Source organism: Stegodyphus dumicola, chromosome 8 (assembly GCF_044657685.1).
Source record: "Stegodyphus dumicola isolate Sdum_Otavi_A_Nest chromosome 8, ASM4465768v1".
Lineage (NCBI taxonomy): Eukaryota > Metazoa > Arthropoda > Arachnida > Araneae > Eresidae > Stegodyphus > Stegodyphus dumicola.
The window spans coordinates 166,920,185-166,940,116 of record NC_140775.1 but is presented as its reverse complement, the minus strand read 5'-3'; the positions used below and the strand labels follow the sequence as shown (position 1 = coordinate 166,940,116).

Below are 19,932 nucleotides of genomic sequence, written 5' to 3'. Positions count from 1 at the left end.
ATAAAGAAGAAAGTCTGTTTGTTTTTCCTCTAATAACTCTGTCACTATAGCTATCGTCACCAAACTTCCTACTATTCTTTTGTGGGTCCTAGAAAAAGTCGACGTCCACTTTTTTCCAAAACGAAATTTAACTAAAATCAAAGATATTAATTAAAATCTTGGAAAAACGTTAACTTTCGCCCTCATTTTTCCGAGTGGCAACAATCTTGCAAGTTGGAGATGAAAATCTGTTCTTTTTTTTTTTTTTTTTTTTTTTTTCGAAAGTTGTTGCCACTGCTCGCTTTCAAATCCTAGAGTTTTTTAATAAAATATTTCTAAGTTTTACAATGAAATAAAAATAACATTGCCAAACATTAAATACATTATTCCCGATTCCAAAAATTCGTGGGAAGACATTTCGACTATTCCCATCTTCGTACGACTTTAGTCAGCCGAAATATAATTTAAAAACGCTGAAAGCGCTAACTTTTGCACTCATTTTTCCGAGTGGCAACAGTCGCGCGTCGGAGATAAAAATGCTTTTTCGAAAGGTGTAGCTACTGCTCGCTTTCAAATCATAGAGTTTGTTAATAAAACATTTTTAAGTGTTACAAAATCTATACATACTCGTATAAAGAAGAATGTCTGTTTGTGCGTTTGTTTGTTCGCTTTATTGATTTCTGATCAATTATGATGAATTTTTTGCCACATTTAATCGACTAAAATTGAATATATGGATGGAATTGAATATTGGATGGAACTTGAGCTTTTACGCCCACATAATTAGAAACACGAAAATCATTCAAAACTGCGTGCCATTGTTGCTGATATAATGAGAGAGAATTAGTTTATTTTTCTATCGAAATGTTTTTATGTGGGTTCCATATCGCATCACACTGAAAAATGTATGTCTATGAATCGTATTTCTGCATCGTTATTAGAGAAGGGTGACAGCGGTATCGTTCTGTCTGTTGTTAGATGCATTACTCTCCCTAACTTTAATGGCATCGGGTGCTTCCGCTAGTATGATATACAATAGAGCATTAAAATATTAATAACTTTCAATGTTCTTAATTATTTTGATAACATATATCTTTATTGAATTTTTCTTGCTGACATTAATATCAATTCCATCTTAGATGTCATAAATTGCTATATTGTTTAAATGTTGTTAGATTTTCTCTATATACAGTTCATCACTGAAAAACGTGGCTTTGATTCTTGAAATTGTGGATTTTAATTTTCGTTGCTTTTCTTTGTTTCATCAACGGCAGAACTAGTCCACTTGATAAAATTGCTTATCAGCATGTTGAAGTCTTTGAAATGTTTTAACTACTCTGTATCTTATGAAATCATATCTCTCAGGAGCTGATTTCGTTTACATGCTACAATCCAAATAGTATTATAGGTCAGCTTTTGGGCTGTATAAAGGATTGAAAAACATAGGAAGGCATTCCGTCATATATTAAATGTGTTACTGTAGCAGTGTTTTGAAATTCCGCACATGGCATAAGATTGTTTTCTCTTCGATTTTCATTTCCGATGTCTAATGTTAAGCACAGCCTGGGAAAGCACCGAGTTGGGCACATAATCAGTTACACTGCGGTTTGGAATATTTCGTAGGCTAAATACATAGTTACAGTTACTATCATTAATACTAAAACTGATTAGAAATAATGCTCTTATGTACGTGAACATAAGTACTGTTTTTATGCATACATATAAGTATGTTCAAATTTAATGCAAACAGACTTTTAGAAAATATATTTTGTGTATTTGAGTTTAAATATTGGTACTGCTCTGCTGGTGGTAAAATGTATGAAGTGCTGTAAAAATAAACAGATACCTGTATTTTAATTACCAGGCTGGTACAGATTCATTACGCAAAATTTGTGTATTTCTTTATACGCTAAATAGCATGCAATCTCTGAATATGTCTTTGGCCTTTACTAAACTGCGCATCTTTACAAGTTTATGTAAAAAGTGACTGAACACTTTCGATGCTAGAGATTTTATCGAATTTCTACAGAAATACTTAACAGCTTATTCTGCAACTGCGTGTTAAATACATAACATGTTTAAACTCATTGTTTCGAGAGAAAATTAAATTATATGTAGGGTACTAAAAATAAAATGATAAAGAAAAATTAGTTTTGAACACGCTGCGTTATGAAAACCAGAAAATTATCTGTAACTTCTACAAAATATTATACATGTTATGTGAAACATTTACATGTATTTTCGTAAAAACAACATTTATATTAACAAAGACATAAAGAATTTTTGTAAAATTCCAAATTCTTTCTCATGTTTTTAGCCTGAGCTAAACACATTCTAGTCTCGAAACGAGATTTATCGCTGAATCCCTGTAAAAGGCTGAATCACTTTTCAAATTATTGCCACCAAATATTAGACCTCTTCATTATACTTAGAGAAATTAAATAGTAAAGAATCTGCATAAAAATACGATTCATAATCAAATATTTTTCATTCTGGGGAAAAAAGGAACCCACATTAAAAAATTTCGGTAGAAAAATTAGCTAATTCTCTCTCATTATATATTAGGAAAAATAGCACGCAGTTTTTAATGAATTTCGTGTTTCTAATCAAATGGTCGTACAAACTCAAGTTCCATCCAATATTTCACATATATTGAATTTTAGTTGTTTAATTAATGCAAAAAATTGATCATACTTAATAACGCGAACTTAAACAAACACGCAAATAGACATTCTTCTTTATATGTATAAATTTTGTAAAATTTACAAATTTCTGATTAACAAGCTCTATGATTTGAAAACGAGCAGTAGCAACACTTTTCGAAATAGAGCATTTTTATCTTCAACGCAAGACACTGTTGCCACTCGGAAAAATGAGTGCTAAAATTAGCGCTTTCAGAGTTTTTTATTAATATCTCGGCTGATTAAAGTCGTACGAAGATAGCAATAACCGAAGTGGCTTCCCACGAATTTTTGGAATCAAGAGTAATGTACTTAATGTTTGGCAACGCTATTTTTATTTCATCGTCAAACTTTGAATTTTTTATTAACAAAAGCTAGGATTTCAAAGCGAGGATTAGCAACAACTTTCGAAATAAAGAAGATTTTCATCTCCAACTTGGGAAATGCCTCTTTAGGCGTAAAATAAAGTCTGAAAGCCTTCAGATTTTTTTTAATATTTTTTATTTGTGTTTGAAAACACAAATATAGGAAAAACACCTAAATACGCCTTCTCACTTCATATCTTTGGTTGTCATATTTTGCTTTAGTTATTTAGTTCTTGTGATTTATTTACTCATCTGCTAATTATTTTTTATTTTTGTTTTGCTAAGTAAATAGGAGAGTCACTGCTGGAGTAACTTTCGCAATCATATACACGAATTCAGAAAATTAACTGCATATGTTCACATGTTTCTTTCTCTCTTTTTTAGCCCAAAAAAGCGTTAGCCCAAAAGGGTTATTAATCTCGAAACCGCATTTTGTGTCGAATCACTATTAACGTCTGTATCACCTTTCAAATTGTTGCCACCGAATAGTATCTCTCTGTTTTATATTTAAAAAAATTGAATAATGAAGAATCTGCAGGAATATATGTATGTTTCTCGCACTGTGAAAAAACAACGGTACCTAGATCCATCAAATTTTGTCTTATGTTATCCTCCACCGAAATATCTGCACCTGGAAGCCCGAATCTAGAATTTCGAATTTGCTGTGTTATCTATTCCAGATTTTTAAACTTTAACGAATTTTTTATTAAGAAAGTCAAAAATTATCAAAGAGAGCAGTGGCAGCACACAGGACGAAATTAAATATTTTTATCTTCAGCGCGCGACAGCCGTCTATCGGAAATTCTAAAGGTATGCTGTTTTTAAATATTTTAGCTCAAATGCTCGCGAACCATGTGTATACGTTTAAATGATTAAAGCGCCCCTTTGGGCGTAATATAACACCTGAAAGCTTTCAGACTTTTTTGGTATCATTTTTTTATGTTAATTTTAAAAAAGAAGAGATTAGAATAGTGTTTTTATCTTCTATAATAAATTTATGTGCTAAAATAATATCACATATACTGAATTTTCTTAACCGAATATTCTTAATTAAAGCCTTAAAAAAACTTAAGCTAAAGCTACTTATAGTTAATAAAATATTTTTCTATGTGTATTCGATAATAATTTCTATTAAAACAAAAGGTATTAGTTTTTAAAAAAATCTTGAAAATGTGGTGATTTCGAATTCATGACTTCTTGACGACTGTTTTCTTCTCAATTCATGACTAATTTTCTTTTCAATATGAGTAATGCGATCAAAGAAGCGGATTACTTTAGGGAAAGATGATTTCATTTCTCAGCATATCTAACATCAATACTGATAAAGAAATCTCCAGAGCACGATTGTCGAATGAGAATAGTTGTATTCTGCGAAGGAATCTAGAATTTACTTCTCAGTCTTCGCAAACCAGGTGTAAACTGCAAGAGTTCGTTGTCTGATCACAGCAGAATTCTGGAAAATTATAATTCGGAAGCAGAAAATCTATTCGGAAAAAAAAAATAATCTTGAGAATATTTATTTAATGTTTTTTTTTTTTTTTTTTTTTTTTGCATTAAAAAGTATGAAAATGTGAAGCGATACTTAAATATGACAAAGGAGTCATTAAATAATTTTGAAGCAGAAGACGTGAAAAGTGTGCAGTGCCCTTGCCGGGAATTTAACCCTAGACCTTTCAAATACGCCTCAAGTACATTTCCAGTTACACCACGAAGGCACGAAAGAGGGAGAAATACTTTATATACTAACCCCTTTCAAAGGGTGACTAGAGATTAGGGGATCCAGTCACCAAATCCCGGTGGTAACGAATCATCGTTTACCACCGTTTTAGTTCGGGCGCCAATTATAGAGTCGTTAGTTTTTTTTTTTTTTTTTTTTTTTTTTTTTAATATCTAGAAACTGAAGAAATTCGAAGTGCCCTCGCCGGGATTCGAACTCAGGACTTCCCGAATACGCGTCAAGTATGCTACAGCGACACCACGTAGGCATGCTGGAAGGAGGGAGAAAATACCTTACAATCTAACTTAAGATATTTTCAGATGTTATTTCTTTCTCATTAAATATTTATTCTGTAAAAAAAAAGCTTACATTCGAATGGCATGGTATCTACACTAGAGACACGATATACGTCCGTTACAAGGTATACATTTGTATACGAGCCAGTTTTCCTTAGTAAGTCCTCCACGAATTCATCCCTTGCTTCAGGTAGATAGGCTAGACTGTTTTGCCATCATCAGACAAACAAACCATAAACCAAAATAGCCCGCACCATAAGAGCTCCGATAAAAGAACCTGATGAAACAGCTTAAGACTAAATATTCCGTGCCAAAGTATCCTCGATATAATGGCCTTCAAGACTACATAATTAACGTTTAATAATACACAAGAATATCTGCAGCTTTTAAGGAACTATGAATTATTATTTCCATTAATCCAATCTGGAAATATTTTATATATAAGGTATATTTTCGATACAATTGTTCTCCGATTAACCGTTCTCTGATGATCTAAAATTGCCGAATGATTGTATTTCTTACATTATTATTTATTACATACTAGGGCTGGCTGTCTACAGGAAAAGATGTCTTCCTGAAGGTTTTTTTAAAGAAAACTGTCTCACATTTACGTTATGGATGAAGAAAAATCATAAAAACCTCCCAAGTAGACTGTCAGTTTGCTGGAATTTGAACCTCCGTCAAAGAACAGTGCTCAGTGGTATTATCCGGCAGTGTTTCTGGTTGGCAAAATTTCAAAGGAAGAGCTCAATAAAACTGGTAAATTTTTTTAATAGCTGAGATTAATTTTTGCAAACGTACGATCTTTTTCTTTATGTCGCCTTTTCACAATTGCTTAAATTCAAAGGGGAATTTATGACGAAATTATTACGAGCAGAAAAAATATTCACAAGGATTCACAGAAAATACGCATAAATTCACATATCAAAACTAACAAATAGTACTGATAGTTAACGGAAGAAAAAAGCACTCTCTTTAAGTCATTTATCAATTCTGCATTTTAGAAATTTAGAGTAGAGTTTTTAAAAAATGCAGATCTCTTAACTGATGGCAAACCAGAACGACAATCGTAAAATGGACGAAATTATGTGAGCAATTAATAATAATTTAAGTATATAAATTTCAGATTCAAATAAATGAAAAGAAAAATGAAAGAGTAAATAAATTAGCAACTACGCATGTATATGCTACTAAGGGTACAGTCAATGTAAATAATTTTTTTTTACCATTTCATTTCTTGCAGTTCACATATAATCTATTTTTTTTAGCTGAATATTTTAGAGTAAATATTTCTTTTTTATGTTTTTGAAAAATTAAATTTTAGCTTAGTCTGCACATAGTACATAAAACTAAGCTGAGCAATAAAGTTGTTTAATATAATGTTCAATTTCTCATAATAAAATTATACTTTCTTCTATTTATATCTTAGACAATATAAATGCCGTACTGGCTTAAATTTCTCTGCTAATTAAGAGTGTAAATTAAACATTTAAAGATTTATAATATATGAAACAACATATTGGCGAAAACAACGCAAAGCGAAAACGTCGTCGTACAAAACATCGTGCGATTAAAAAAAAGCAAAGAGAAAACATCGCAGTTATTTGAAAACATCGTAGTCAAAAATATTGTCTTAAAAAATAAACCACCTATAAATCATCGCAAAACGATAACATCGCAGACAGGCGAATTTCGCGCTTTTGAAAGTTGTAAATGCATATTCGGACAATGATTTGCAAGCGCAAGAAGGAATAAGGAATATTTTTGCTTTTATATTTTTGAATTAATTAATAAATGTTTCTTGAAAAATTAAGCAGGAAACTTCAGCATTCAAAAAATGAAAATGAGTAGAAAATTAATACTTACAGCATTTAATAGAATTTTATAATTTGGTAATTAATTAAAAAATTTTAATTGAGGTTGTAGAGACATTACGTTAATTGGAAAAGCCGGAGAGATGAAAAATAAGAAACGCCTTCGCCGGGAATCGAACCACGGACCTCTGGAATACCGGCCCAGCTTGCAGAACCACAACACCACGAAGGCCCTCTCGGAAGGCGGGAAATATGCCTTATATACTCCCCCTTTTTAAAGGGTGACTGGGGTTTTTAGTTAACCCAATACCAGTCTAGCGTGCAGAACCACTACACCACGAAGGCACGGTAGGAAAGCGGGAGAAATACCTTATAAGATAACCGCATGCAGTTACTCATCTTCCTTTTTCAAATCTTTTTTAGACTATATTTCTCCCGAAAATTTACCAATAAAACTTTATAAAATTAATTGATTAATTAGTGACCTTTATTAGTTAATTACATGAATTTAAAATTTTTTTAACTGCTATACCCAGCATTATTTTTCTACTCATTTTCAGTTTCTGAATGCTTAAATTTCTTTCTTATTTTTTCAGCAAAAATTTATTAATTAACTCAAACATATGAAACAGGAAATTTAAAGTATTTCTCTTTATTTTTTGTGCTCACAAATAATTGTGCGAAAATGCGAACTTTTAAAGACTGAAAACACATGTGTGCGATGTTATCGTCATGCAATGATTTGTAGGAGCATTATATTTTATCTTGATATTTTCAACGATGATGTTTTTAAACTGCGAAGTTCTTTAATTACTTTATATCTGACCATGATGTTTTGTATAAAAAGTTTCTAAAAAATATTTTACAACTGCATTGCTCTTTGCTTTCTTTTCTTTCTTGATGTTTTGTACGACAACGTTTCCGCCTTGCGCTGTTTTTGCCGCGATGTTTTCGGCGGATATCTTGGAGTCTAATTTTACATTACTTTCTTTACCCTTTGAAACGTAAGTAATCCCCCCCCCCAAAAAAAGTAAAAACTATAATTTACATTGCGGTATGAATATTCTTCAAAGTTCTGAAGATGCGGATTTAACTTTTTCGGTAGTTGTCAAAAGATAAATATCTTCAGTTACGAAATTTTTCAGTAAAAAATAATCGCTTTGTTTAGAAGTATATTTATATGTGAACAGTTTTCCTTTTTCCCATATGATAATGAATAATTCTAGGGGATATTAACCAATAAACATCTGCAGTTAGTGATCAAGATAGTTTCTAGTAATTTTTCTAGAAGATCGCAAATTTTGTCAAACTCAACTCATCATCAAGTGTTGTAGTTGAAAGCTGTAATAAGAAATTTAAATAAGAAGTTTAAAATTATATCCATACAAATATATTTTTTTCCTGTATATTTCGAAGAAACTTTAATAAATGGAAGAAAATAGATTTTCTTTATTTACTCTCAATTTCTACCCCATTTGCAAAGTTTTGTTTATTTCTAATTTGAGTTAAAAGTAACTGAATATTTTAAATTTATATGAAATAAATGACCCCATGAATATTTAATATTTAGCTATCCATACAATTGAACTGCAAAGTGTAAAAAATAGATATTTCTTTCATATACCAACCTTTAGATTTCAGACAAAAAAATAAACATAAATTTGAACTTTTTCCTAAGCGTCATTATTATTGCTGTTAATTTATGTTTCAATAAATATTTAATAAATATTTTAATAAAGTAATTTTAATAAAATTTAATTAGTTATTATTAATAATTAGTTTTAATAAAATTTAAATTTTAGTTAAAATAATTTATTATGTTGAAATAAAAGGTACATTTTGTTTAAAAAACGTCCGGCCCATTAAATGTTTTCAGATCGTGTATTCTGCACGCATGCAGCTTGAGTCTACTTCAATAAAATATCCAAATAGAAAATAAGAGAAAATATTTTGGCTGTAATAATAACGTGACAAGAATCAAAATATCATATAAATAATTCATGGAAGTAAGAATTGCTTGTGAACGAATGAAAACCGAATTCTTTCAACTGCAGATTAAATAATTTTACTGTCGAATATATATATATATATACTCGACAGTAAAATTATTATATATATATATTTACATATTTAATGAATAAAATTACAAGATGAAAACTCTATGATTGATACACGACGTCAGAGAATAATGCGCCATATTTTATACAAGGGCATCTGAAAATTGAAACAAATATATATGGAAATAAATTTTTTCGATGCGAACTGAAAACAGTACAATGAATTTTTAAACTAATACTATTCTTTACATCAATAAATAAAGAACGTATTTTATGTCACCCAGTGTACTAAAATTTAATTATAGGTATGAAAATCATTGTTTCTTTCATTTTGTACATTTGAAACGAGTTCTGTGAGTGTTTAAACTAATATCGTTTATAAAATATGCTTGTGTTTCAAAAAATTAACTTTTAAATAATACAACGGAATTCAAAATTCAAGACAGGAGAAAGACCCAGTAAAATTACCTAGAGCTAAAATATCCAAGAGGAATATTACAAAATAAAGAAATTGTGTTATATTTGCTTTCATTTCATTCAATTACAGACATTTTGCGACACATCCTCCATGAAGGCATTACTATCTCAAATTGTAAACAAACTTAATACAAAACCAACGAAACATAATATAACGTTAATAAATGCTTTTAAATTATGGAAATGTTTCTATCCTTAACAAAACTTGAGTATTTCTCTAGAACATTCATGTTCAAAACTCTAAGAGTTCTGGTATGTCTTGAAATTTAACAATTTCATTCAAACCCTACTAAACTGACAAGCGAGTTACCGCTATAGTCTGAATTAAGGTCACAAAGTCTTAAGAAGTTTAAAATAACCTATTTATTAACTTTAATTTGAAATTTAACAGAAAGCACGGCTTATGTTATAGAAGAAAATTGCAGGTATTTAAAATAATATGAAACTGAAAGTTTTAAATCCAAATAACGTAATCTAAGATTACAGGTCAAATATTCCACTTAAGCTGTCTCAAGTGATTAACCAAGCTAATTTTACGTCGGCTATCAAAACGGCTAAAGCCAGAATAAACTTACCTGGTGACAGTACGTAACTGTAAGCGCGGTTGCAAGAAAATCTGAACCTAAAACATTCAGGCCTTCGGCTTACATATTTAGCAATATATTTACATTTTGGGGAACATTATGACAAGTTGAAGTAAAGTTTTCAATCATAATAAATGGTTAACTAACATAATCTACGAATCTTATTCCAAAAAACTATGTATTCATGTACTTTCATCAATACTTTTACTCTTTGAAACTTTTTATTGTCAGTCAAGCTCTTCGTTATTGTTTTATTCAGTAATGTTAAGCATTTTACACCAAAGGGCATTATATCTATAAAAACATTCTATGCAAACCTTGCCATTTTTAGTTTTTATGTAAAGAAATGCCTAGTCAGCTATTTCTAATTCAACTACGACAACAAGCAATGAATTGAAATTCATACAATATCGATTACACTCCACAAATGAAATCAGAATTATTTTAAACAACTGACTGTTTCAAATCCTGGCAAATCCGTAAAAACTATTTATAGACTGAGTTCCGAATTAAGTTAAGCATCTATAAAAACTGTCTTTTGTTACTTCACTCATATTTTCATTTTTTCTTTCATTGAAATATTGGATGTCTGTATGGATTAAAAACCTGAAAACTGCTAATTCGACCTAGGTTAAAATCCCGGCAAGCTGGCTAGTTTGCATGCATGGGCGATTTCGTTGTTTTCCTGGTATAAAATAGGATTTATACACAGTTTTCCTTGGAAACCCTCCATAAAAACATCCTTTTCCTTGAAAGATGCCCAACCAATGATCGGACTGTTAAGAACGCTAAACACTAGGAGTTCAATCTGTGATCAATTTAAAACGAACGGGTTGGTTCTCGTGGCTTTTTCGCAAGTGTAACGTGAATACGAGTCGATTTCCCTTAGAACGTCCTACTCGAAAGCATCCCTATTCTTAGGCAGATAGCAGTTGTATGGTTTGCCACATTAAAATAACCTAACTCTTGAACAGATATCCCTAGCATACGTATTTCGTCGTAGAGAAATAGACTGGCTGTCATGATTTGTTCCCAAGTTTTGTTTCACTTAAAAATTTTTCTTTGAAAACTTATACAGTTTTTTGAGTTTATATTAAAATAAACTATTTAATGAATAATTAAATACGTTAGAATAATTTGAATTAAATCTCAGTCTGAAAATTCGGTAGTAAATATATTTGAATTACAAAGCACATCCTACAGAAATTTCTTATCGATACCAACCTTTAATACTCATGCGGAGAATAAGTATAAATATGAATTTTCCCTTTGAATTATTGTTTCGGTATCTTTCGAGAAATATTAAATTAATAAAATTTTTTATTTAATAAAAAATTATTATATTTAAAAAAATCTGAAAGATTTGAGATTTTGTACTACTTTCGGAGGGGCGTATTTTTTAACGTTTTCTTCATTATTTATTAAATATCATGTTCTTCGCACTAAAACCACATAAAATTCAATTCGACAGCAATATCACGAAATATTTAAAAACAACAAAGCAGAATACCTTTAGAATTTGCGATTTAGAATTCTCGCGCCCTGGAGATAATTTTTTTTAGCATATTGTTGCCATTGCTAGCTTTGAAAGCGTTAAGTCATAATCAAAAATTCGTTAAACTTATGAAATATGAAATAGATAATAAAACAAATTCGATCTTTCAGACCCATGTTCGAATGGAGGATTATTATTCAGAATTTGATGGCTCTAGGCACCGTCGTTTTTTATAATACGAGAAACATATCTACATCCATGCACATTCTCCTTTATTTAATGTTTTTAAATAATACGGGGCGATAATATTTGGTGGCAACAATTTGAAAAGTGATTCGGCCTTTTACAGCGACTCAACGCAAAATCCCTTTCGAGACTAATAACACTTCTTCTTAACTAACGCTCATTTGAGCTAAAAACATTTTCATTCCATTCAAAAAATTCCCGCTTGTCAGCTACAAGATCAAGCATTCGGTCTGCATGAAATATGAATTTGAGATCATTGCCTGAGTATAAATTAGGAAAAAAGAGAAAATGTTTTGGGATGTAATCATAATATGATAAGATTTAAAATATCTTATAAATGACTCTTAGAATGGTTGGGAACTAATAGTAACCAAGTTCTAACTTTTGTTACCGTCCAAATACTTTTACACCACCACCTAAACATAATTAAACGTGTAAATTAAAATCTTATGATTTAATTTTATTTATAGTATGGAAACAACTAACTAACACAGTTACCTGGAAAAATTATTAACCTCGAACAAAAAGTCAATGACAATTTTGATAAAAGCATTTTTTAAATAACACTATCATTAGTCCAAAGGGTCAATTTGCCCTGAAGGACTATTAATTCCGTTTTGGCATTTTGCGTTTAAACGGCGAATTACTTTTCAAATTGTTGCCACCAAATATGACAGCCCTGTATTATATTTAAAGAAATTAAGTTATGCAGAGTCTGCATGAATATATGTTTCTCGTACTGTGATAAAACAACGGTACCTAGAACCATCAAAATTTGAATAACGTAATTTCCATAGAGTATGGGCATATTTTCTGTAACAAGCTAAACGATTTCAAAGCGAGAAATGGCAACACTGTACGGAAAAAAAATTATCTCCAGAGCGCGTTAGACTTTGTATGGAAAATTCTAAAGGTACGCTCATTTTAAAATTATTTTGCGATATTGCTTTAGAACTGAATTTTATGGTTAAGTGCGAAGAACGTGATATTTAATAAATAAAACTAACAGACAAAATATTTTTAAAAACGCCTCTTTGGACGTAATTTAAAATCTGAAACCTTTCACATTTTTTTATTCCTTTTCTTCTTCATATTTTTAAGTGGTAAATTTGTGATTTAAATTTCTCTGTTATATTTTGCTTACCTTCAGATTCTTTATATAATTTTCAAACGATCTGAAAAACGTTTTTAATCTCCAAAAATTGAAGTTATTCATATTTTATAAATGAAAACACTATAACAGAAAAAAAATTGCTGAAAACAAAATCCGGTATTAAATCAAACGTCCTATTTGTGAAGCTCTGTTCAAGAAAGTGAATTTTCTCTCGGCTTGAAAAGGGAAATATAGCAGAAAAAGGAATTTGAAATTAAAAGGGTGTACAGAAATTTGGTGAGAATATGTTTAATAAATAGAAAAACAATTTCAATATATTAAAAAATTAATTAAACTGGGACTGAGAAGAGCATTGCTTATTAAAACCATGAATAGATGGATGTATATAATTATAGACCATGAAAAATGGACCAGAAACCATGAATAGATTTGTAGACCATGAAAAATGGACCAGAATTAACCTGCTATGGCTAAATAGCGATGTATTTGCTCTAAACGATTTGAGAAATCGAATGATACACAATGATGATGAGTAAATAAAACATTGATTGATATTTTACTATGACCCGTATATTGCATGATTATTAGCCCAAAGAGGCGTTAGCCCAGAAAGGCTCTTAGTTGCGAAACGGCGATTTGTTTTGAATTACTTAAATGCGATGTATCACTTTTCAGATTGTTGTCGGCAAATATTAATGCCTTGTATTATATTTAAAGAAACTAAATAATGAAGAATCTGCATGAATGTACATATGTTTCTCGCAATGTGAAAAAACGACGGTACCTAAAGCCGTCCAATTTTGAATAAAGTAATCCTCCACCCAAAGATGAGCAGCTGGAAGCCCAAATTTGGAATTTCGAATTTGCTTTATTGTCTGTTTCATATTTTGTAAAATGTTACAGAAGTTTTGATTGAAAAAAATTAACGATTTCAAAGCGAGCAGTGGCGACACTGTGGGGAGTAAAATATTTTTATCTCCAGGGCACGAGACTGTAACGTCCCCCTTCTCTGAAGTATGGACGTAGGAAGTAAGCCTCCATGCTCTGAAGAACACTTGGTCACCCGCCCTAAAAGAAGGAACAGAGAACCCTCTTCTCGCCCTGGCAGAAGAGGGGAGTGGATTTCCCCCCTGATTGCAGGTGGGAGTATAAGAAAGAGATTAAGATGTGAAAGAGAAAAGAGCGGACGCCCTACTGTAGTGAAAATGTATTTTAAAGTTTTTCTAAATTGTAATCTGTGCATAGTTGTATATAAAGATAAATATTTAGCCTAGAACAGGTCTTGTTTCTTTGACGGAGATACGACTATGGTACAAGACTCTATATCAGAAATTCTGCAGATATGCAGTTTTTGAATATTTTTAACCCAATGTGTCGTTAGCCCAAATACGTTCGAAACGTGTAAGCGTCTGTAAATGAAAAAAGGCCCATTCGGGCTTAAATATAAAATCTGAAAGCTCTTAGAATTTTTTATTTTAATTTAATGTCTTTTGCTGCTTTTATTTTAGTTCTATTTAAAATCTTAATTTGTAGTGATTCTGTATTGTGTTTGTAAAATATCACAGAAATGAGATTAACATTCTTTAGCTATGTTTAAACAATGAAGTAATATAGAAACTCATAATATGTTCTCTATTAATATTAAAGCATCATAATGTGTTCTGAAGTAATCAGATAATGCTGGCTCTAAGATACAGTGTATTCAGCAAACTATAAAACATTCGGCATCAGTAGTGGCTGAGATTAAAGATCAACATTAAAGGTTCAGGAAGAGCAATATTTTCTATAAACTACGAACTGGTATGCTAAAAGATAATTATCTTTTCATGGCTTATAGTCAACCATGTCAAAGAGCGAAAACTATTTCTAATTTTTATTTTCTATAAACTACGAACTGGTATGCTAAAAGATAATTATCTTTTCATGGCTTATAGTCAACCATCTCAAAGAGCGAAAACTATTTCTAATTTTTCAGCTTAAAATAATGTAAAATTATTATCTTGCTCAGAAGGTATTCGGGGGGGGGGAGATGTTTGAATAGCAATGCATACGAAGGCTACGTGCGTAAGAGGAGTATACCTCTGTGGAGGACTTTTTAAATAAAATTCGCTTGTATTCGTGTTGCACGTGAGTAAACCCACTAACCATATGCATGCAGGCCGTTCGCCTGGTTTCGAGCATGGCTCAAACTACCAGTATTCAACGTTTTTAACCATTTATCCAGTGGTCGGGTCTGGGAAGCATTTTGAATAGGAATCCGACAAAAACTGTGCCGTCTACATCAAACAAAAAGCTATATTGAAACATGGCGCCATTACATGCACGTTAATTTAAGTGCAGATTCTTGACTGAATGAATACCTAAACATATTAAAATAGTCTTGAAACCGAATTATTTCCATACTAGAAAATCAAGTTACAAAAAAGCATACCCATGTTCATTCGGTGTTATCAAAGACAGGTAGGATTCAGTGACATACAAAAGGAAGAGACGAAAAACTTTTGAAATAAAACGTACTATTCTGGAAGACATTAGCACAATTTATAAGGTATAATATGAAGAATACAACAGAAACCTTCAAACTGAGAAACTCATGAGAGAACTGCAGCAAAATGAAAGGAATTTTGCAAGTGGACTTAAACAACATTCTAGTTGAAATGGTACAAATAACAGAAGAGAAACTTCACGAAAACGAAATAATATATAGACTGTTTAAAATAAAGAGAAATTACAAAAGAAAGAAATTCATTAGAGAAAATTCTCTAAAATTTATGTAATAAGTTATGTTAATAATTTGAATACAATTATTGTATAAACTTTATTTGTAAATCAGCCACAATATATGGCAATGTAAAAGTTTCAGAATTATTAATAAATACTAGACAAGGGCGGACGTGGGCAGAACCGATTAACCGCAATGTTAGAGGGGTGGTGCCCACGTCCTCCGTTACTACTACTACTATACTAAGCTTTAAATTATTGGCAATATGTTGAAATATTTGTGTTTAATAAAATAAATTTAAAAATTTTGAAAAGAATTCCTTTGCCTCACGTAATATGTCCAGGTCTGTAGACGAAACGAACTGAAAGAAGAGATTCTTTTCATCTGAAGATTTTTTGAAAACTGAGTTATATGTTTTAAATTTTCAATTTTGCGAAACTTTTTCCTTCCTTGTACGAAGTAAAAAGGAAGTATTGTAATCGCGAAAAGCTTCAGGCAGCATATTTCAAAGAAAATATCCATTTTGACCGCTTTAGAATGCAATTTAACAATGTTTTTGCGTGATATCTGTACGTAAGGACAGAATAAAAGACTCTTTTCCTAGAAAAAAACTAAAAAACTGCTTTAAAATGAATTCTGAAGAGAATTTTTCGTGGCGTCTGTACGAACGTATGTACGTATATACGTGCGTGCGTATATACGTACGTACGTACGTATCTCGCATAACTCAAAAACGAGTAGCCTCAGAACGTTGAAATTTTGTATATAGGACTACTATAACATGTAGATGTGCACCTTGTATTTTGGTTTCAATCGGCCACGCCAAACGTATATAAATATATTTATAAATATATCCACTCTGTTACCCGGCTCAGTGATCTCAGTTTCTTTACTCTTATATGTTTGTAAATTGTACATTTTTTGCTTTAAAAAGGATTAAATTATATTGTTTTTATCTTCCGGTTAAGGTTTTTATGCCTTTAGTAAATTTGTGTGCAATATTTTTAGAATTATCAGCAATTTTAAAGTTGTTTAATTGCCGCTAAGCCTTTTTTAATGGCGGCCATTGATGTTTACATTTGAAACAGGAGACTAGTGGATTTGTTGCCAATCTACAGAAACTTAGCTTCGCAACAACAAAGATAACGCCTTCATTTATTATTGCCAATTAAATCATGCTTAATCCTTTCTGGAATTTTTTCGAGGAAATAAGTGTTAAAGATTTACTTCGTAATTTTTAATATAGATATTTTGAGTTTTTATGTATTTTTGCCTTCTCGCGAAGTGAGAACTGAATTAATTGAATGAGAAATACTCAATCGTCTATGCAAAACTGTTTCTTTTTTGTTTTATTTGCTTAATTTCTTTTATATATCATTCTAGCTTTATTATAGTATTTGAATAGAACATGAGGCAACGATTAGATAATTCTATTCTTTAACTGATGTAAATTTTGTGCCTTACGAGTTATAATATGAACGAAATATAATACTGTTAAGTGAATCTAGCGCCAGAGTGTCGCTATGGTAAACAAATACTAGAGTGAATTTTAAAGAGTGCATTTATTCTATTGTGGTTTATGCGCTGTCGGCGAAGTAGATTTAATTCAATCCAATAAGTTTAAATGAAATGCAAGAAAAAATGCGTATAATTTAATATTCCGTACAAGGAAGTCATGTGGTGTACACATCAGATTTTTTTTACTTGTGTAGCGGCTCATGCAGGTTATGTTCTTTCCTACATCGATTTCTGTTAACATAGATGACAAGTAATTATTTTATTCAGATCTGCTGATTGTTAAAGGACTCACTAACTTTTAATATAGAGTTAACTGTAGGTGAAACGTCTGAAAAATTCATGTGTTCTCTAAATTTACAGGCTCAGGAAAAAATGTCCCTTTTGAAAAAGGTTAATTTAAAAGCAAGATTTAATTTTATCTTGCAAAATTAATTTATTTTCTTCGGGAGTAATGTCGAGCAGATGACGATAGTTTCAGAAAGTCAACATATTTTTACTTCCTTGTACGAAATAAAGAAAGCTTTGTAATCGTAATACGTTTCGGGTAATATATTTCAACGAAAATATCCATTTTGACCCCTCTCGAATCCATTTGAACGATCGAATTTTTGCGTGACATGTGTATGTTTAGACAGAATAAAGAATTATTTTTCCCAAAACGGATTGAAAAATGGAATTAAATGGAGTCAGAAGAGATTTTTCGATCATTACTTAGATCAGAGGTCATTACTTATTTAAGTAATTTGAAATTCTGATCAAAATACACCAAAACACATCATATCGCTTATTCAGTTATTATGACAGCAATAGTCAATGTAATTATTGGACATGGGTTTAAAAATTGGGGTGAGGTTAAAAATTCATTTTAGCTCAAATTTTGGTCTCATCTTCTCTTTGCATGTCATTCAAAAATATCGTATTTGTGTCTAGTATCAAATATTCAAGCACTGAATTTTAATGCAAGCTAATAACACTTTTGACTGAAGGGTTTTGTGATATGAATGAAATTGCTTGACTTTGTTCTCATAGTTAAATATTTGCAAATATTCAAACACTGAATTTTAATGCAAGCTAATAACACTTTTGACTGAAGGGTTTTGTGATATAAATTAAATTGCTTGACTTTGTTCTCATAGTTAAATATTTGCAAATATTTCTCATAGCGATGACTGCATAGTTTTTTTTAATATTCTTTTACTTTTAAGACAAAAGTTGGGAAGAGCACAGAACCAGGATAGTAGTTTTTGAGATGGTGAAGAATATACATGTCAGATTTACTGCAGATACATTGAAGGATTAAAATAACCTTTATCTAACACTTACACAAGAAATTTGAATTATATATCACGATACTTTTTTTAAATTAACTGGAAAACTTAATCTGGCAAAGGATTTCCGGCTGAACCGGAAACAGAAGGATTTTACCTTTTTATTAGACCAAAATGACAATTTTCCCAGAAGGGATATTAATTTCATTTTGGCATTTTGCGTTGATTCACTATAAAAATTTGAATGATTTTTCAAATTGTTGCCACCAAATACTAGAGATCTGAATTATATTTAAAGAAATTAAATAATGAAGAATCTGAGTGAATGTATGTATGTTTCTCGCGTTGTGAAAAACGTACGGAACCTAGACACATCAAATTTTGTATAACATAGTCCTCCACTCGAATATGGACATCTGGAAGCCCAAATTTGGAATTTGTTTTATTTTATATTTCATATTTTATAAAACTTTAACAAAATTTTAATGAACAAATTCCACGATTTCAAAGCGAGCAATGGCACACTGTACGTAAAACATATTTTTATCTCCAGCGCGCGAGACTGTATCGCAAATTCTAAAGATATACTCTTTTAAAATATTTTACGATACGGCTAATGAATTCAATTTTATGGTTTAAGTGCGAAGAATAAGATATTTAATAAATAAAGGTAACACACAAATCGTTGCTTTGGGCGTAATATAAAATCTGAAAGCCTTCAGAATTTTTTTTGAATGAATTTTTAAAAATACGATATCTACAACTATTTATCATTAAAGATTATAGCAGAATGAATTTAAAAGAAAACGAAGGCCAGAAATTTGAAGTCAGGATATTTTGGTGGGTTGAAGACGAGAGAAAAGAATTCTTTGCATGGACTTACTATTCAAGAAAATCTGGAAACCAAACGCTCCTATAGAATCTGAAAAATTGGAAAAGAAATAAAAAAAGGTTAGATGGTGTGATTTGCACCTGCAGACGCTCAAGAATTTAGGTCGTGATTTAAGCACGTAACTTCAATACATAATCGCATCTAAAATTAAAGAAGGAACTATGTTTCAGATTACTCTGAAGCAGGTGAGTGCTTTTCGCTTCACGAATGTGGGATGCATTTGCATGTTATTTTCATGAAAAGTTGCTGTAAGCCCAGCTATCTAAAGAAAGCAATCTACTGACGTCAACAAAAGAATGTTAATCCCTAATGCACAGAGGCACATAAATGACAAATGTGACGGAAACAAGGACAACTTACGATATTTTTAAAAAACTCTAAAATTTGTGGTAAACATGTTTTCGCCAAGTATTAATGCCAAGATCTCAAAACAGCATTTATGTATTCAAATTGCAATTAAAACTGAAATTTATTGATATTTTTTTTAATTCTAAAACTGCACATCTTAGTTTAATACTTTAAGGTTGTAGTTTTATTTATTAGCTCAAAGGGCGTTAACCCAGAAGAGCTAATAATTTCGTTCTGGCATTTTCACTGTAACTGTAAACGGCGTTTAACTTTTCAAATTGTTGCCACCAAATATTAGAGCCTTGCATCATATTTAAAGAAATTAAATAATGAAGAATCTGCATGAATGTAGGTATGTT

At 30.9% G+C, this 19,932-nt stretch overlaps 1 long non-coding RNA gene across 3 annotated transcripts in view; it reads right to left on the bottom strand.

Moving 5' to 3' along the window:
• Nucleotides 1–19,301, bottom strand: part of LOC118198859 (uncharacterized) — a 50,120-nt gene extending 30,819 nt beyond the window's left edge. For 2 of the 3 annotated variants that reach the window (XR_015042802.1, XR_015042799.1), the window contains exon 1: nucleotides 19,217–19,301. This is a non-coding gene — a long non-coding RNA (uncharacterized LOC118198859). The remainder of the gene's footprint in view (nucleotides 1–19,216) is intronic. The other variant, XR_015042801.1, reaches the window with a different exon arrangement.
• Between the last annotated feature and the right edge of the window lie 631 nt (nucleotides 19,302–19,932).